General features: G+C 44.7%; 1 pseudogene; it reads left to right on the top strand.

Moving 5' to 3' along the window:
• The first annotated feature begins 15,663 nt into the window (after nucleotides 1–15,663).
• The window catches only part of LOC137430908 (parathyroid hormone/parathyroid hormone-related peptide receptor-like), an 81,745-nt pseudogene continuing 77,919 nt past the window's right edge, over nucleotides 15,664–19,489 (top strand).

The raw sequence follows: 19,489 nt of genomic DNA, 5'->3' as shown, positions 1-19,489 counted from the left end.
GCGGATGTGTTAGTTTGGGTGATGTGTTGGTTTGGTGGATGTGTTGATTTGACGGATGTGTTGGTTCAGCGGATGTGTTTATTTGGCGGATGTATTGGTTTGGCGCATGTGTTCGTTTGGCGCATATGGTGGTTTGGTGGATGTGTTAGTTTGGCGGATGTGTTGGTTTGATGGATGTGTTAGTTTGGCGGATGTGTTAGTTTGGCGGATGTATTGGTTTGGTGGATGTGTTCGTTTGGCGGATGTGTTGGTTTGGTGGATCGGTTAGTTTGGCAGATGTATTGGGTTGGTGCATGTGTTAGTTTGGCACATGTGTTAGTTTGGTGGATGTGTTAGTTTGGCGGATGTATTGGTTTGGCGCATGTGCTACTTTGGCTGATGTGTTGGTTCGGCGGATGATTTGGTGTGGTGGATGTGTTGGTTTGGCTGACGTGTTCGTTTGGCGGATCTCAGGTTTCGATTTTTCGATTTCAGATCATTGGGGCTACCAGGGGGGTTAACCTCCATACTTTGGATCCCTACTCCTCCCTTATTTACCAACCGATTCATCTGAAACCCCATACAGCCCTTCGGCTCTATGGTCCGCACAATCTCTCATGCTTCCCCATTTTGATTTCTGATCATCGGGGCTCTCATGAGGGGTTACCCCCCAAACTGCTGAGCCATACTCATCCCTTATTTCCCAACCGATTGCCCTGAAATCCGATACAGCCCTTATCCGCAGGCTCGCTCCATCTTAGGTTTTTCGATTTCGGATCAGGGAGCCTCCCAGAGGATGTGGGGCACCAAGGGGGGAGAGGGTTCCCCCAAATCAGCCATGGTCCGAACTATAACCTCAATAGATGACTGTCAGCATACTCGGGGCTATTTTTTTTATTTTGTTTGCGACTGCCAGACAAGCAAATAAACTGAAGCTGTTGCTTTACCACAAGTGTGCATGTGCACGCTCAATACCAGATTCCGTACAATTCGCCAAATTCAGTCATCGTATTGCTAAACTGCAGATTCCTGTTCCAATTCATGTTTCTATACTTGTTCTACAGTGTTCAAAATTTAAAATGAAATTGGAAAATAAGTGATTCTTCGATCATCAGACAGACAGAGTGAGCCAATTGCCTAACCCCACTTCGCACTCCATGCACGGAGTAACAGCGGTGCTAGTATTGATCCCTGAGATACCCCATTACTGGCAACCTCGCAGCCCAACATTCTTCCATTCACAGACACTCTTTGTTTCCTATCACGAAGCCAGTTTTCAATCGACTTTAATACCTATTCTACCAGACACTCCACAAGCACTCACCTTAGCCAACACCCTTCTGTTTGATACTACATCAAAAGTTTTTTGAAAGTCTAGATATACTACATCCACTGCGCTTCCCTCATCCGCGCAATCAGACACTGCCTCGAAGAACTCCAATAAATTTGTTAAACTTTACCTCCCTTTAGTAAACCCATGCTGACTACCTTTAATTATTTTGAACCGTATTGATATGGTTCTCCATCTAATCCCTATTTAAGGTCTCGAACACTTTCACCACAACTGAAGTGAAGCTAACAAGTCTTATAATTCCCCAATTCTTCTCTGGATCATTTCTTAAATAGTGTTGCTCCATATGTTACTCTCCAATCCTCTGTTACCTGTGCTAAGTCCAACAAGCTGTTGAAGATATCCGTCAACACCATGCTTATCTGCGCTGTTACCTCCGTGGATACTTATTGACATGATTGATGATTTATTTATTGTTAGTTTGCCGAATAATCAATAAACCAGCAAGCTGCAGACACAGGTATATATGTACTTTGTCATTGACATGAAGCATTATGATCTGTTCAATTGGAAGATGCATTATGATATTGTATTTAGCATACAGCCTGTGGTGTCGTCTGTGGTTTACCATCCATCTTGAAATGATGTGCGTGAAACTGTCTTGGACAGAAATACCTTGTATGCACTTAAGGGGATGGTTTTCAACACTTGAGCTTGTTGATGCCATCCTGGCTCACGGTACATTGTGAATAAGCACGAAAAGCTGCTTTAAAATATAATTGGCACCAGGGTCAAAGTTGGAAGAATTAACCAATGAAATTGACTCATTTATGAAGTCGAAATGGGAAACTATTCTTCGCAGTAAAAAATTCTTACCAGCCGAGGCCCATAAACAATCAAAACGAGCAGTGCAGAAAAAGAGTCCATTTGATTTGACACGGCTGTGTCCTTCGCCAAAAACCCCCGGGGTTTTACCCCCTTATTCCTGCCCCCCAGCAGCACAAAAATCCCATTAATTAGCAGTAGGACCAGATTAACCTTTTGTGGGCCTGACGCCAAACACATTTGTGGGTCCCCATTTGGGGAACCAATGCAAAAGTCAGGAGATTGACACAAAAGTACTCATTATAACACAGCACACAGCCAGGTACGTATATAAATTTTATTTACAATATTTACAAGTTTAGGTTGCAGGTGGAGGTGGTTGCCACTAGGGTAAACTAATGGTAGCCCAGGAGCATAATAACAAATTCACAAGTGTACATAAAATAAATAAGAAATGAAAAATCTAAATAAAACAGTTGATAAAGCAACCTGCCATTTGCTGATCCCACTAAGTACAATATATATTCTATACATATTCTAACAATATACATATTATTTATTGAAACGTATCGCGATGTGTGCACTTGGGCTGGCAGGATGGCCGAGGCACACTCACCTCTAGGCTGTCTTGCCTGGGTTTGATTCCCGACCCAACGAATAAACTGTATGCCTTGTGGTGGTTGTTGTTGTTGTTGTTGTTGTTGTATAGCCCGGGACAGCCGATCAATCTTGCAGGAGCGACCCAGAGATCCCACACATCCAAGATGGTGTACCCCCATCTTCACGAAGTCAGGGCCATGACAGAGTTAGAGAGAGAGAGATAGAGAGAGAGTTAGAGAGAGTTAGAGAGAGTTAGAGAGAGTTATAGAGAGTTAGAGAGAGAGAGAGAGAGAGAGAGAGAGAGAGAGAGAGAGAGAAAGAGATAGAGATAGATAGATAGAGATAGATAGATACTGACTTACTGACTTTTGTATCTTCTTATAATAAAAATAGAAAAGAAAACCCCCAAATAGGGGTCACATTCTCATTTCAAGGAAGAAAACAGAAAGTTGATACAGTGAAATTATGTGCTAAACATTTCACAAAACAATAAACGTTTCTCCAGGATTTTACAAATAACTTCTTTCACGCACCATTTGGCCTCAAACTGTGGCAGTCTTCCTGTTATTGAGAAAAAAAGCAAAGTCCAACTTTACACGGCTCCTCACAAGATTTTAAAACAAGAACAAGGCATTTTCCTCATTAGCTCTGAGATCATCAATTTTTCTTTTTCTTGATTTATATACTGCCATTTTTGCCTGAGCAAGCAGGAAATTACCTAACACATCATTCGAATTTTTGTGTGAGATGTCCAAGCCATAGATCAAAACACAAGTGTTGAAAACCAAACCAATCCTAACAAAACAATTCTGAAGAAAAATAAATAAAGGAGCCAACCGTTGGCATTCAACATAGAAATGGAAGAGATTTTCAGACCTTTTACAAAAAGGACATTCATCTGCCAGGGGATTTGAAAAGCGGTGCAACAAGTGGTTAGAAGGGAGGATCCAGTGTGCAAGTCTCCATTGGAGGTCGCCATGTTGTGGCGGTACTGGAGGATGATAGAATCCTTTCCGATTAGGAAAATACGGGGGGGGGGGGGGGGGGGGACGACGACAAGGTAAGAGGTCTCTCCATCGAACCCTACGCTGTGCCGTTTGCCCTTGTAAAAGAAATCTTACGCAACCCAAATAGAGGTCTTTCTGTTTCGGAAACCCATTGAAGCCTATGCTAAAAGGGGTACACGGAGGAGAGTTAGCAATGGAAAACTTGCAAATGAGTTCAGGAAAGGTAGAAGGGGAGGCACCATGTTCATTGTCTGCTTAGCCTCGCTCCCAATTAGGTGCAAGCTGTGCATAGGTACGAAGCACACTACATAACATGTATGCCACAACTCTGGAGGATCGCATGCCAACCAGGCTTGCCAGTGCGTCAGCTCCAATCCAACTGCCATTTGGGCTTAAAAGATCGGCGACCGATTTTATGTTCTTCGCGACGAAGCATTGAACGAGACACCTATCAGCAGGCATATCGTGGAAAATGGAATATTGTAAAACAAAGGCTCTATCAGGAACATTTGCTTTGTGTACCAATGCGTGGCTCTTGTTGTCATTAGAGCTCGCCATGCGTTTAGTGCACTCTGATAGAAACTAGAGAGGAGAGACATATCAAGATGGGAAAGATCCATCAAGAATAGAGCATGGTCATAGCCTAGTCTCCCCACCTGCTGCAAAAGGTGACGAGCAACGTTACCCCAAGGTGGAGAGGGGTGCATGTACAACATGCGTAGAGCAACCGAAAGTCGAAAGGCCATTAACCGGCTCTTCATGTCAACCAGGCCTTGGCCTCCATCGATCAGTGGCAAGCTGAGGACCTCGGGTCGCAACCAGTGCTTTCCATCCCAGAAGAAAGACGCAAAGCACTTCTGGAGCTGTTGAAGCAACACTACCGGCCTGTGCAGCACAAATAACCTGTGCCATAGGGTAGAGGCCACCAAACTGTTGATCACCAAGACCCTTCCACGATAAGACAGTTGTGTGATCAGACCTTTCCATTTTTGCAGTTTTCCTTCAATAAAATCCGCAGACCAGCCCAATTCTTTGCTACTGTGGCGTCATTACCCAAGAACACTCTAAGGTATTTCACGCCATCAATGACCCATGAGAGAGGAGTAGGAAGTCTTGGTGCCAAGTGACACGATGGACCAAGCCAAAAGGCGCTCATTTTGTCCCCATTTACTTTGGCTGAAGAAGCCTTTTCAAACATGGATAGACAATAACGGACAACGTTAATGTCATTGAGGTTCCGCACAAAGACACACACATCATCGGCATATGCCAGCACCTTAATGGGCTGTTCAAGAAGAGAAAACCCAACCCCGGTTAGTCTAGCACGCAAATAAACCAGTAAGGGTTCGATGGAGAGAGCATAGAGCAAGCCAGAGAGGGGGCAACCTTGTCGAATTCCCCTGTTAACAGGCAAGGGTGTAACAAGTTCATTGTTTATCTTAAGCCCACTAGAAATATTATTGTACAGCATCTTAATATAAGAAATGAAGGTCGGACCATGTCCAAACCGTTCAAGCACTTTGAAGAGGTACCGATGATCAATGTGATCAAAGGCCTTCTCCTGATCAAGGAGAAGAAGTCCCAAATCTGTGGGGTTTTCTTTGCACAGTTCGATCATGTCTCTTACAAGGGAGATGTTGTCATAGATGGAGTGTTTGGGTACACAATAGCATTGGTCTTCTTTCAACAATGAGGAGAGATGAGGAGTAAGTCGTGATGCCAGGGCTTTCGAGAATAATTTATAGTCTGTGCATAGCAAAGAGATTGGGCGCCAGTTTTGAATATAGAGCAAGTCTCCTTTCTTTGGAATGAGGGTGAGAATAGCCCGTCGGCAACTCTGAGGGAGCTCTCCAAGCTGGCAGCTTGCGTTCAAGGTGTTGAGGAGTTCGGGACCCAGTAGATGCCAGAATTTCTTATAAAATTCAGTTGTAAGTCCGTCCAATCCAGGCGCTTTCCCAACAGCGAGGCTGTGCAGAGCGGCGCCAAGTTCGTCCAAGGCAATGGGCCCCTCCAGGTGGGAACGTCCACTTTTACACAACACTGGCAGGCCTACGAAGATAGAGGTGACACTGACAGGATTTATTTGTTCCATCGAATATATTTTAGAGAAATATTCCTTTGTGAAAAGTTTGATAACTGATTGGTTGAAGGTGATGGATGAGTCTGCCAAACGCAGTTGAGAGTGCTGTTTGTTCGGAAGGCATTTCTCTAAGGAAAAGAAATACTTACTTGGTATGTCTGTCTCGTTAAGGTGCTGCACCCTCATCCGAACTAAGGCACCATGTGCATTCCTCTCAGTTATTTCTGTCAATAAAGACTGTTTTTTGGTTAAGGCTCTTTGCACATTATTTTTTTGTCCTGTGACCCTCTGAAGATGTAAAATCTCCGATTGCAATAATTTCCTCGCTTTATAATCAGCCCTTTTTGAGAAGTTCTGGTATTGTTGGCAGAACCTTTGATTTGGGCTTTTACTAAATCCCACCACACCAGTAGGTTAACAGAGCAGCTTAACTTTTGTTCCAAGAGATCTGTCCAGAAAGATTCAAAAGCCTGAATGAAATTTAAGTCTTCTATTGAACTATTGTTGAATTTCCAGTGAGAACTCCCTGGACATGGTTTAGAGAGTTGAATGAATGCTCGAGCTAGGGAGTGATCGGAGAAACCGGAAGGCACGATATCAGATTCGCAAACTCCATGTAACAGGTGAGAATTTACATAGATGCGATCCGTCCGTCTGTTCATTTCTCATATAAGGAGTGGAGTAGTTTTGTAAAGATGAGGTGCTCATGCATTCCTCATACCAGGCCCGTTGGACCCCAAATATTACCAGAATTCAGACAATTACATGGGAATTTGAGGTTATGGGATAAACAGGTTATCACTGATGATGAGGTGGTGTAACAGGCTGAGCTGAGGTGGGAAGAGAGGGTGGTGGAAGAGGCCATATAATGTGTTAATTTGGTAAATGGATTTTTGCATATATGAGTGTATGTATATATATACACATCATTATACGAGTTCCCTTACGAATACCAACCTATGGTTGTTTGTCTGTGCTCAATCATTTTTAATTGCTGAGCGTCAAGCAAGGAAGCAGCTCGTACCATGGATTTAAAATCTTTGGTATGACTCAGCTGGGTTAGACCACTCCCAGACTCAGAGTAGACCCTCCAACCACTCTTCTGTATCATGTAGCAATGTAGCATAGTTATCTCATATGGATTGCATTAAGGTTAGATTGTGTGTTATTTTAATAATCTAGTATAGTTATCTCATATGGATTGTGTTAGGGTTATATTGTGTAAGGCTAGATTGTGTGTTATTTTAATAATCTAGCATAGTTATCTCATATGGATTGTGTTAGGGTTATATTGTGTAAGGCGCTAGATTGTGTGTTATTTTAATAATCTAGTATAGTTATCTCCTATGGATTCTGTTAGGGTTAGATTGTGTCAGGCTAGATTGTGTGTTATCTTACTAGAATTCATTAAATGTCCGTCTGTCCGTTCGAAGGTACCGCAAAAACGGCTCAACCTATCGCAACGATATTTTGGGTGGGTATTCCTGGGATGCCTGGGAGTAAAATAGGCTATATTGTTTTTCCAATTTGTCCAAGTTTTCCAATTTTCCAATTTTCCAGTTTTTCCAAATATGATGGAATAATATTTGCCGATATGAACAGTGATGTGGCTTTTGTTGAAATTCTACAAATACTGTTTATTCTACGTACCAGGAGAGAGTAGATCGACTCCTGACGAACTCTTCCTATATAAACGTGCGGCTCCGAAGTAACATGGCAGCGTGTGCAAAGCAACTGAGAAAAACGTGGAGCGGCCGCTTCCGTTTTGCAGAATTCAATCTTTTTTCAAAATGGGCGCCATGTACTGTTTAGATTTTGATGATTTGCGTGTGATATGATTTAACGGATTTTTATATGAATCGTTTAAAATAAAAAAAAAGTCTTCAATTTCTGATATTTTGCCTTTTCATTTGGGCTTCCCAATTGAAGTCCCGCCCATAGGGTGGGTACCGTTGCTAGTTTTAACGATCTAGCGTAGTTATCTCATATGGATTGTGTTAGGGTTAGATTGTGTAAGGCTAGATTGTGTGTTATTTTAATAATCTAGTATAGTTATCTCCTATGGATTGTGTTCGGGTTAGATTGTGTCAGGCTAGATTGTGTGTTATTTTAATAATGTAGCATAGTTATCTCATATGGATTGTGTTAGGGTTAGATTGTGTCAGGCTAGATTGTGTGTTATTTTAATAATCTAGTGTAGTTATCTCATATGGATTGTGTTAGGGATAGATTGTGTCAGGCCTGATTGTGTGTTATTTTAATAATCTAGCGTAGTTATCTCATATGGATTGTGTTAGGTTTAGATTGTGCAAGGATAGTTTGTGTGTTATTTTAATAATCTAGTGTAGTTATCTCATATGGATTGTGTTAGGGTTAGATTGTGTCAGGCTAGATTGTGTGTTATTTTAATAATCTAGCGTCGTTATCTCATATGGATTGTGTTAGGTTTAGATTGTGTAAGGATAGATTGTGTGATATTTTATTAATCTAGCATCGTTATCTCATATGGATTGTGTTCGGGTTAGATTGTGTTAGGCTAGATTGTGTGTTATTTTAATAATGTAGCATAGTTATCTCATATGGATTGTGTTAGAGTTAGATTGTGTCAGGCTATATTGTGTTATTTTAATAATCCAGTGTAGTTATCTCATATGGATTGTGTTAGGGTTAGATTGTGTCAGGCTAGATAGTGTGTTATTTTAATATTCTAGCATAGTTATCTCATATGGATTGTGTTTGGGTTAGATTGTGTCAGGCTAGATTGTGTGTTATTTTAATAATCTATCGTAGTTATTGTAGTGAAAATATACCAAGGTGAACCCAGGGGTGCTCGCTGCGGAAAGGGCCGTCTATAAGACCCGGGACAACCGGGGCGTGCGGACACTTCAGCGGAACTAACTGTGACATTATCCAGTAGTATGAATGGTATGTACGCCCCCAAATGCTGCGCTGCGCTAACCATTGTTATATGGAAACTACCATTGCTGCTCATGAATGCTCTGATTTAATACCTGTTCCATGTATGTATTTTCACAGGATGTATTACCGATCTAAATGATATTAAACCTACCCAGAGGTCAAGTCGTGTCTGAGCTTGATTTTCACGACACTTAATATCATTTATTTCGCCGAATGGCTGACCACCAGATGATCGTGGTGCCGATTCTCGGCGCCGACCCACACGCTGAAGGATCTGCATCGGCGTTTGCTCATTGGCTCAACACGCTGCAGAATTACTTTGCGGCTCACGGGACCGAGCCAACCGCTGCGATAAAGCTGTCCGTGTTACAGTCCAAGGTCCATCACACTGTTTTCACGACCATTTCTCGATTTGGGACGTACGCTACGGCCCTAGCCGAGCTGAAGCGCCTCTCCGTAACGACACGGAGCGCTGTGCATGGCCGGCATCAACTCTCTCAGCGGAGACTGCCAACCGTTTGAATCGATCGATCGCTTCGCGCAGGAGTCTTGCGGCTCCGTCTCTTGGAGGTCGCGGAGCTGACATTTACAGAAGCACTACGGCTGGCACGCGTATACAGATGCCCGAGAACAATTGACCGCATATGATCACCCACGAGTTGTGGCAGGGTCCTCGCGACACGCGCGCTACCGCCGAGGCTCTGGGAGCTCCGGAAGCGGATTCCGCTTCCGGCCTCTCTGCAGCCGCCGCTGCCCGGCCACGGCCTGCCCGGTATGCAAAACGTTACTTGTGTGGACATCGGCCGCATCCTCGCTCTGAATGCCCGGCCCGAGAGGCGACGTGTCGCCTGTGCTCCATGGCGGGCCCGAGAGGCGACGTGTCACCTGTGCTCCACTAAGGGCCCTTTTGCAAAGGTCTGCAGAAAGGCCGCTCGGGGCACGCATTCCGCTGATCGTGATTCCGTGACGAGCGGAGATCAGCGGAACATAGAGCTACTCGGTGGAACCATCTCCTCCGCGCGACTCGCGCACTGCTCGTCGGAATCACGCCGTCACGACCGGCTCACTCCGACCACTCGCTACTCGGTGGCCCATCTCCTCCGCGTGAATCGCGCACTGCTCGTCAGAATCACGCCGTGTCTCTCTCTCACGACCGGCTCCACTCCGACCACTCGCTACTCTGTGGCCCATCTCCTCCGCGCGAATCGCGCACTGCTCGTCGGAAGCGCGCCGTGCCTCTCACGACCGGCTCACTCCGACCACTCGATACTCGGTGGAACCACCTCCTCCATGCGAATCGTCGTGCACTGCACCCATCGCGTGCTAATACTCTGGGAGGCCCGCGATCCCATCCCGATGCCGATCACCTCCAACACGTGGCACCCATCGCGTGGCACCGCACCGTCGCTGGATGGAATCACTACAATGCACGACGCGCCAGTTGCGCGCGCCGCATCTTCGCTGGATGGACCCCTTTGCATGCGGTTCCTCTCGCGGGCACTCTGTGAGGCCGGCGATTCTGATCGCGGCCGTCGCAATCCCACCTGCATGTAGCAGCTACTCCCCGGGGCCGGCGAACTCCGCTGCCCGGAATCGCCTCCATGGAGGCTCGCTTGGCACCATGCGACGATTCGTCGCAGCACGGATGCGTTTCTAAGGACGTCGAGCGGGACCTTCATAGCCTTTCACGGCACTCGGGCTTATGCTTATGCCATGTGTATACCATGTGTATCCTATAAGATGATCGTTCTTCTTCGTCCTGGGTTTTACCTGATTTGTTGTTCCCGATCCTCAAACGGATCCCCAAATTACTTTAATATGATAACGTTGGATTGCATTACGTGGTGTTGGTGTAGAGCAGGCTTGACGGACCAAATGGCCTCCTCTTCATCCTTCATGCTCTGACCCGAAAACGAGACGCTACTTCAGGTCGTGTAGTCTATCGCTGCCAAGCATGCTCGCCACCTCGACTCGGCGGGCTCACCCGCACTGGATCAACAGGCCGAGCTCAACTTTCGGTTTCCCTCGTACGCGGTGCGCCCTAGATATTACTTTCGCCCGTCGGCCGGGTTCGTATTCCGTATACCGATCTCGCGCACGCTCGAATGCTGCTGCCCATGGACGCGAGACTTTAGTTTTCGGAGTGCTACTTTACTCCGTCTGGGGATGCCGCTCAGCTAGAACTCGCCGTCAAACCCGCCCGCACGCACGCGCCCGAACTAATTGATGACGTCATCGACTATATCACGCGTTGGCTTTACAGCGTCATTAACGTAATTGCGTGCTACCCGCGTACTCATCGGGGGGGGGGGGGGGATACGTTTACCTTTCCCTGTACTTGGTGGACTACGTACCAAATGTCAGGGTCGCGCGCCAGCGTCGTTTAGGGAGTACACGGTGACCTCGTGCAATGGTGACATTGAGCGTCGCGCCCGACTCCCTTGTCACCTGCGCATGTAACGGGGCACTGTACCGCCTGCTCGCCCTCGACCTTGGGCTCGTTGTTTACTCTGGGCTCGTTGTTTATCGGACAGAGCTCTTGGCTCGTACATTTCGAGCCTGCGAGACGCCTCGTCTGATTCCATTTTCCCTCTGCCCGGACTGCCTGTGACTCAGCCTGACCCAGACTGTGAAGGTCATCTGTCTTCGGTATGCAGCGCGCTGCTGCACCCCCGGTGGCGGCTCAGTGATGTTATGGGCCGGCATCCATTATGGTGGGAAGGATCGGGTGCCTTAGCAGATGTTTCGTCAACCTCGATAATCTTACGGTTTGTGGATATGTTAATCTTACGGTTTGTGGATATGTCCAAGGGATATGACCATGATGCTAATTTGCATGTGTGGATATGTCCAAGGGATATGACCATGATGCTAATTTGCATGTGTGGATATGTCCAAGGGATATGACCATGATGCTAATTTGCATGTGTGGATATGTCCAAGGGATATGACCATGATGCTAATTTGCATGTCGCGCTGTCGCGCTGGTATTACTTAACTATGCGCGAGGATACGTGCAAATACTCCCTACGCACGTGCAACTCCCTACGCACGATGGATATATTTCTTGGACATATCCACAAACCGTAAGATTAACATATCCACAAACCGTAAGATTATCGAGGTTGACGAAACATCTGCTAAGGCACCCGATCCGGGCCGGCCACTATGCGCGAGGATACGTGCAAATACTCCCTACGCACGTGCAACTCCCTACGCACGATGGATATATTTCTGGGGTACACCGTGACCCATGGCTCTGTCGCTCCGGGTAAGGGGCGTCTGCGACCTTTACTCGGCATGGCCCCTCCCTGTGATCGGGCCACCTCGCCCCTTGGGAGCGTCTGCGATCTTTGCTCGGCATGGCCCCTCCCTGTGATCGGGCCACCTCGCCCCTTGGGAGCGTCTGCGATCTTTGCTCGGCATGGCCCCTCCCTGTGATCGGGCCACCTCGCCCCTTGGGAGCGTCTGCGGCCTTTGCTCGACATGGCCCCTCCCTGTGATTGAGCCACAAGGGGCCCGGGTGGTTAATTGATGCTCGCCCGGGTGCCGTCCGGTATATCGCCTCCCACCTCGCCCCTTGTGGGGCCCTGGATGGGCACTTTGTGTCCATGGATGGTCGGTCCGAGCCATTCCATGATGGTCGATCCATCCGCGGTCCGGCTGGCTCCGTGCCATGCAATGATGGCGTTGTATGGATGGATCGGTCGGACATCTGGGGATGGCCTATCCATCCGGGTCATCTAGCATGACAATCATCTCGACATCTAGACTATCCATCCATCCGGGACGACGCTGGGACAAACATGGTTTGTCCAGCCGGGAGTCTCTCTCGGTCTGCCGATCTTCTCCGATCCTCCGCGCGCGCTGTACAGCTGGACAGGATGCCATATGCATCCCGGGGGTTCTGCACGCTTCGGTCGTTTGGGCGTCGTCGTAAACAGCCATGCCGGTCGTCCAGACAGCCTTCAGAGGCCGCTCGTGTCTCGTGCGATCGCTGCCAACGGTAGATTCGCGTGCCGGAACAGGAGTTTGTAATGCGTATGTACCCTTGGGAGCCAAGGCAGGTACAGACTTACTGTAGTGCTTACTGTAATGGACTTACTGTAGTGGCCTCCTGTCATGTACTCTTACTTACTGTAAAGAGGCTTACTGCTTTACACATCTTCCACGTTTACACATCTTCCACGCTTACACATCTTCCACATTGACACATCTTCCTGACATGTTGCCTAGCGACGAATGGTCTGTCGCTCTTCGTCAAGGCGCACCTTCTGCAATGAGTTGCGTAACGCTAAGGTACACCTTATCCATCTAGCTGCTGTGCCGACTACCCCACAGGTAGACTACTGCTACCCACGGGCTCATCGTCTTCTCCCTGGGATGAACACTGCTTGCTCGGTTCGATATCTTCTTGACTGGGATTTCCTCCTCAATACTTCTATATCTGGGGATTGATGCTAACCAGGCTAACAGGTTGAAATGCAGTAACCCTGCCATCGGCATGGATTGACGTGACCCATTCGTTTATTGCTGATGCTTGGGCGACCTGCCGAGCGGCAGTATAGTTCTAACGGCGGGGAGAATGTAGTGAAAATATACCAAGGTGAACCCAGGGGTGCTCGCTGCGGAAGGGGCCGTCTATAAGACCCGGGACAACCGGGGCGTGCGGACACTTCAGCGGAACTAACTGTGACATTATCCAGTAGTATGAATGGTATGTACGCCCCCAAATGCTGCGCTGCGCTAACCATTGTTATATGGAAACTACCATTGCTGCTCATGAATGCTCTGATTTAATACCTGTTCCATGTATGTATTTTCACAGGATGTATTACCGATCTAAATGATATTAAACCTACCCAGAGGTCAAGTCGTGTCTGAGCTTGATTTTCACGACAGTTATCTCATATGGATTGTGTTAGGGTTAGATTGTGTTAGGCTAGATTGTGTGTTATTTTAATAATCTAGCATAGTTATCTCATATGGATGGTGTTAGGGTTAGATTGTGTCAGGCTAGATTGTGTGTTATTTTAACAACCAAGCGTAGTTATCTCATATGGATTGTGTTCGGGATAGATTGTGTCAGGCTAGATTGTGTGTTATTTTATTAATCTAGTGTAGTTATCTCATATGGATTGTGTTAGGGTTAGATTGTGTCAGGCTAGATTGTGTGTTATTTTAATAATCTAGTGTAGTTATCTCATATGGATTGTGTTAGGGTTAGATTGTGTCAGGCTAGATTGTGTGTTATTTCTTAATCTAGTGTAGTTATCTCATGTGGATTGTGTTAGGGATAGATTGTGTCAGGCTAGATTGTGTGTTATTTTAACAATGTAGCATAGTTATCTCCTATGGATTGTGTTGTGGTTAGATTGTGTCAGGCTAGATTGTGTGTTATTTTAACAATGTAGCATAGTTATCTCCTATGGATTGTGTTGTGGTTAGATTGTGTCAGGCTAGATTGTGTGTTATTTTAATAATCTAGCGTAGTTATCTCATATGGATTGTGTTAGGGATAGATTGTATCAGGCTAGATTGTGTTATTTTAATAATGTAGCATAGTTATCTCTTATGGATTGTGTTATGGTTAGATTGTGTCAGGCTAGATTGTGTGTTATTTTAATAATCTAGCGTAGTTATCTCATATGGATTGTGTTCGGGATAGATTGTGTCAGGCTAGATTGTGTGTTATTTTAATAATCTCGCGTAGTTATCTCATATGGATTGTGTTTGGGATAGATTGTGTCAGGCTAGATTGTGTGTTATTTTAATAATCTCGTGTAGTTATCTCATATGGATTGTGTTAGGTTTAGATTGTGTCAGGCAAGATTGTGTGTTCTTTTAATAATCTAGCATAGTTATCTCATATGGATTGTGTTAGGGATAGATTGTGTCAGGCTAGATTGTGTGTTATTTTAATAATCTAGTGTAGTTATCTCATATGGATTGTGTTAGGTTTAGATTGTGTCAGGCTTGATTGTGTGTTATTTTAATAATCTCGTGTAGTTATCTCATATGGATTGTGTTTGGGATAGATTGTGTCAGGCTGGATTGTGTGTTATTTTAATAATCTAGTGTAGTTATCTCATATGGATTGTGTTCGGGTTAGATTGTGTCAGGCTAGATTGTGTGTTATCTTAATAATCTAGTGTAGTTATCTCATATGGATTGTGTTCGGGTTCGATTGTGTCAGGCTAGATTGTGTGTTATTTTAATAATCTACTGTAGTTATCTCATATGGATTGTGTTCGGGTTAGATTGTGTCAGGCTAGATTGTGTGTTATTTTAATAATCTACTGTAGTTATCTCATATGGATTGTGTTAGGGTTAGATTGTGTTAGGCTAGATTGTGTGTTATTTTAATAATCTACTGTAGTTATCTCATATGGATTGTGTTCGGGTTAGATTGTGTCAGGCTAGATTGTGTGTTATTTTAATAATCTACTGTAGTTATCTCATATGGATTGTGTTCGGGTTAGATTGTGTCAGGCTAGATTGTGTGTTATTTTAATAATCTACTGTAGTTATCTCATATGGATTGTGTTAGGGTTAGATTGTGTTAGGCTAGATTGTGTGTTATTTTAATAATCTACTGTAGTTATCTCATATGGATTGTGTTCGGGTTAGATTGTGCTCGAGATGTGTCCAGAGTGATGGGAGGAAACAGTGCAACCTGTGGGTAAGAGTGTTTAGTTAGGAAGGGTTAATGTGGTTGATAACGATTGTGGGTAAAGATGGGGGATGAGAAGAGATGGTGGCGTGCACATCGCTTGCTTGAATCCATGGAGGGAAGAGTCTACGTGATAGAAGAGCCGTTGTAAGGTCGCCAGCACATTTGGGGAAAAGGGAAGAACAGAATTTGAGGTGCTCAGTCAGCCTGGATTTTGGACGTTTAACCAGAATTGGGTTTGTGGTGCATCCTAGAGTTGGTGGAGAGAGTCAGAAGGCTGAGCGAGCACATGGAGCTAAAGGAGGAGAAACAGTTCTTGTACTTCAGCCTTGTCGCAGGAGATTCCTGTAATATTGAGAGCTTGAAACAAGAAAAGAGTAACAAATGGCATATAGCAGTTTAATGTTTGAATGTGTTGGTGAGACTTCAGAATAGGTTGCACCTTTCAAATACCTTTAACCCACTTCAGCCTTGCTTGCTTTTGCGCAAGATCTTCTTCTTACGCGTGTGTGTGTGTGTGTGTGTGTGTGTGTGTGTGTGTGTGTGTGTGTGTGTGTGTGTGTGTGTGTGTGTGTATGTGTGTCTGTCTGTCTATCCAGAACTTGGTTGTCCACCTGAGTGGGATGGACTTGTTTGCTGGCCCAGTGCAGAGCCAGCTTCGGTCATAGCCCTTCCTTGTCCTCGTTACATATTTGACTTTCATCATGAAGGTGAGTTTCAGAAGGGAAATGTGTGCAAAATACAGACCAGGTAAAATCTGCAATCTGATGAGTCTACCATATAAACACAATGTCAGTTTGTGTTTGTACAGATGTCTGTCCCCCTTCATAAGGGTAGGTTTTAAAGGCCAATCTTTTCACACGAATGTATGTTCACTGCGGTCTATTTTTGAGGATAAAACAAAGTCGAAAAACATTTTCCAAAAAAGAGTAATTAGGTCTCTTCTCTTGGAGTTGTCGACAGGGGCTTCTTGCAAACCGAGACTCAAGGTCTGTGTACAGAAACATTTTTGTTTTAAATAACAATAAATACAAGGCGCAAGAAGGTGAAATTCACTGCATATGACGTGCAACGTGCGCAGAGTAAAACAAGTGTTCATTTACATCCGTATGATGTCCAATAAATAAAGAAGATATAAGCGCACCTGACATTAGGCCGAGGCTTCAGACTTTGGCACGCTCATAGTGAGGCAGCGCAGTCAAATAAACTGTTCCAACGCGTCATATTTGATGGGTCTCTTACTAGTTATCCTGTGCTCATGAACCGAAAAGCAGGGTTAGGCATTCAGTTGCATACAAGTGGCATGTGTGTGGCATACGTGTCTGCTTTTTAAAAATTCATTTTCTCGGCAACCGTTGGTCGAATTGACACGGAATTTTACCATAGGAGCCTGTATAATTTTTTTTTTTTAATTATGACATCATAAGTCAGGTGGTATGCACCCCGTTTTGGAAAAACGTTACACCTAGCATCAACATCAACATCAACATCAACGTTACACATACAACCATCCAAAACCTTGATCTTTTCTACCCCCGTTAATTCACCCCAGATCCACTTTATTTTAAAATACCGACTTCTTTCCTAGAAGTCCTAGCAGTGTCCATGTGTTTTTTTTTACCTCTCCCTTCTCCCCCCCTCCCCCCTTCCCATGCCTCCTCCCCTCAAGCACTCTCCCTCCCACAGATCTCCCGATGTCCCTGCTCTCAAATGTTGTACTTGTGTGCTTCCCTCTCTCTCTCCCCCCATCTTGTCTCCCACTCCCTTTATCATGTTTTATGTGTCAGTTTGTCTTTTTGTGATCAATGTTAGCTCTTACATGAGCCTCGATCTTGTATACAAAAAAAAACAACAACAAAAAAAACTCTATACGTACCTCCGAAACCGCTCAATGTAAAAAATTGAAACAACTCTCATTGTCAAGTACTCCGCATGGGGAATGAGATATGTCGATGATGATGTAATCAGTGCCTTCATTATGACGTCATATTTCGAAAAGTACAACCGATTGATCTGATCAGTATGAAAAAAAAAACAAAAAAAACCCTGCAATTGTTGGTCTGATGGACACGAAATTTTGACCATAGGAGTGCTTCCTCCAGTAGAATTTTTTAATGATAATTTTGACGTCATAGTTCATGTGGTACAGGCGCCATTTTGGAAAATCGAAAAACGTTGCATCTCTATATGTCCAAAACCACTCCATGGAAAAAATTGAAACGTGGTTCATTGTAAAGAACTCCATATGTGGAATAGGTGTTAACAACAATATAGTCATTGGTGCCTTAATTATGACGTCATAATTTGACAGGGACGACTCTTAGTCTGATCAGTTTGAAATTTCTTGAGCGTGAACTATGCAACAAATATATTAGAGAGTATAACTTTATGATGTCATCGCTCACATGGTCTGGCAGACATACTGGATCAAAGAAAAAAAAACCTTCAAAAACAGAAGAGTTGGCTCGCACCACGTTGCCTGCACAGGTTAAGTATTCTATGAATACCATGTAGTTGTATTATTATTTCCCTTTCCATTACACTCGATTTATCTCCAATATTTCTCTCATTCAATATCTGTCCTTTCTCAGAAATTAATCCGTTGCTGAACTTTTATTAAAACCTTTGCACGAGTTGGCCTGGTCACAATTAGTCGTTAGATTAAGGTGGATCGAGGGTCCATTTAATCTCCCGACTGGGGATCATACGCACAGAGGCAAGACCGAGAAGCCATAAAGTGTGATTTAGAGGAAGCTACAGAATTTGGCAATGGCGATGCCTGACAGAAATATGTTGCTAACAGATAAAGGGGAAAAAGCAAAAAGTTTAGGTTATAGCCTAATTACTCCCGTTAATTACCTCCTAATAAAACAGATCTAATATATAATTGGGAGTGGATGAGGGGATTGTGGGAAGTGAGTGATTGGGTTGAGTGGAAGTATGTGAAGCTGTTCACCACCATCTCTTATCTTCCCCCATCCAAAACCTTGATCTGTTCTACCCCCGTTAATTTACCCAAGATCCAATTTTTTTGAAATACCGACTTCTTTCTTTCCTACCTCTCCCAGTTCCCACACCTCCTTCCCCCAAGCCCTTTCCCTCCCATAGATCTCCCGATGTCCCTGTTCTTTGCTGTTGTGCTACGTGTGCTCCCCTCTCTCTCCCCATCTTGTCTCCCGCTCCCTTTATTATATGTTTTGTATGTCCGTTTTTTTTTGTGATTGATGTTAGCTCTTACACGAGCCTCGATCTAGTATACTAAACAAAAAAAAAAAAAAAAAAAAAGTAGTGGGAAAAGGGGAATAAGTGGGAGTGGAGGAAGGGATTGAAGGGAAATGTGTGATCGTTTGGAGGGGAATGGGAGAAAGGTCGCAACTGAATTAGATGCAGAAGGTACAACTTGAAAAGGCAGAAAATGATGGTGGGAGGTTTAGCTTATTCATGATGGTGAATTTACCTCTTATCAGCAAGTTGGCAACATGTCTAAGGGAGTGTGAGAGAGGGGAATAGGCGGGAATAGTGGAATTTGAAAATGGGAAAAACGTAACGTTCACCTGATGGCTGGTGCATGCATTGATGCCTCGACCCATCATGGGAAACACAAGGATGACATTTTTTATAGTTGGGCCGAGATGCAAACCAAGGCTAAACAGCACAGAAGCGAAGCGTGTACACATGTACAGACTATCCTTTCCACCCTCCCACTCCCCAACCCTCTGCGAAAGCCGAAGGGCACTGCGCAAAGATGTGAATAAAAGCAGAACGAGACAGGTGACCATAACAAGATACGGAAGAAGCAACGCACAACAAAGCAAATAAGAAAGGCCAACAGAGATAAATGCATGTCACAACCCCTGAATCGAATTAGCATACAGAGTGGATTACCCACTCACATCAAAGGATTCATTTGGATGGGAAAAAAAATCAAACCTGGACCTCGGTGAATAATCCGTTTTGGGTAAAATCGAAAAATGCGATCCTAAAATTTCGGCAATTTTTAAAATGAAAATACGCTTAGTTTTTCTCTTGTGCCTCCTGGAGATAATGAGATTAATGATTCATCGAAGATCCAGGAATGGTATCTGCTCAGGACAAGGTCTACTTATTTGTTGTTG

Source organism: Myxine glutinosa, chromosome 7 (assembly GCF_964187855.1).
Source record: "Myxine glutinosa chromosome 7, kmMyxGlut1.1, whole genome shotgun sequence".
In the NCBI taxonomy this organism is placed as follows: Eukaryota; Metazoa; Chordata; class Myxini; order Myxiniformes; family Myxinidae; genus Myxine; species Myxine glutinosa.
Note: the sequence above shows the minus strand (reverse complement) of the source record. Positions and strands in the feature narration are given on the sequence as shown.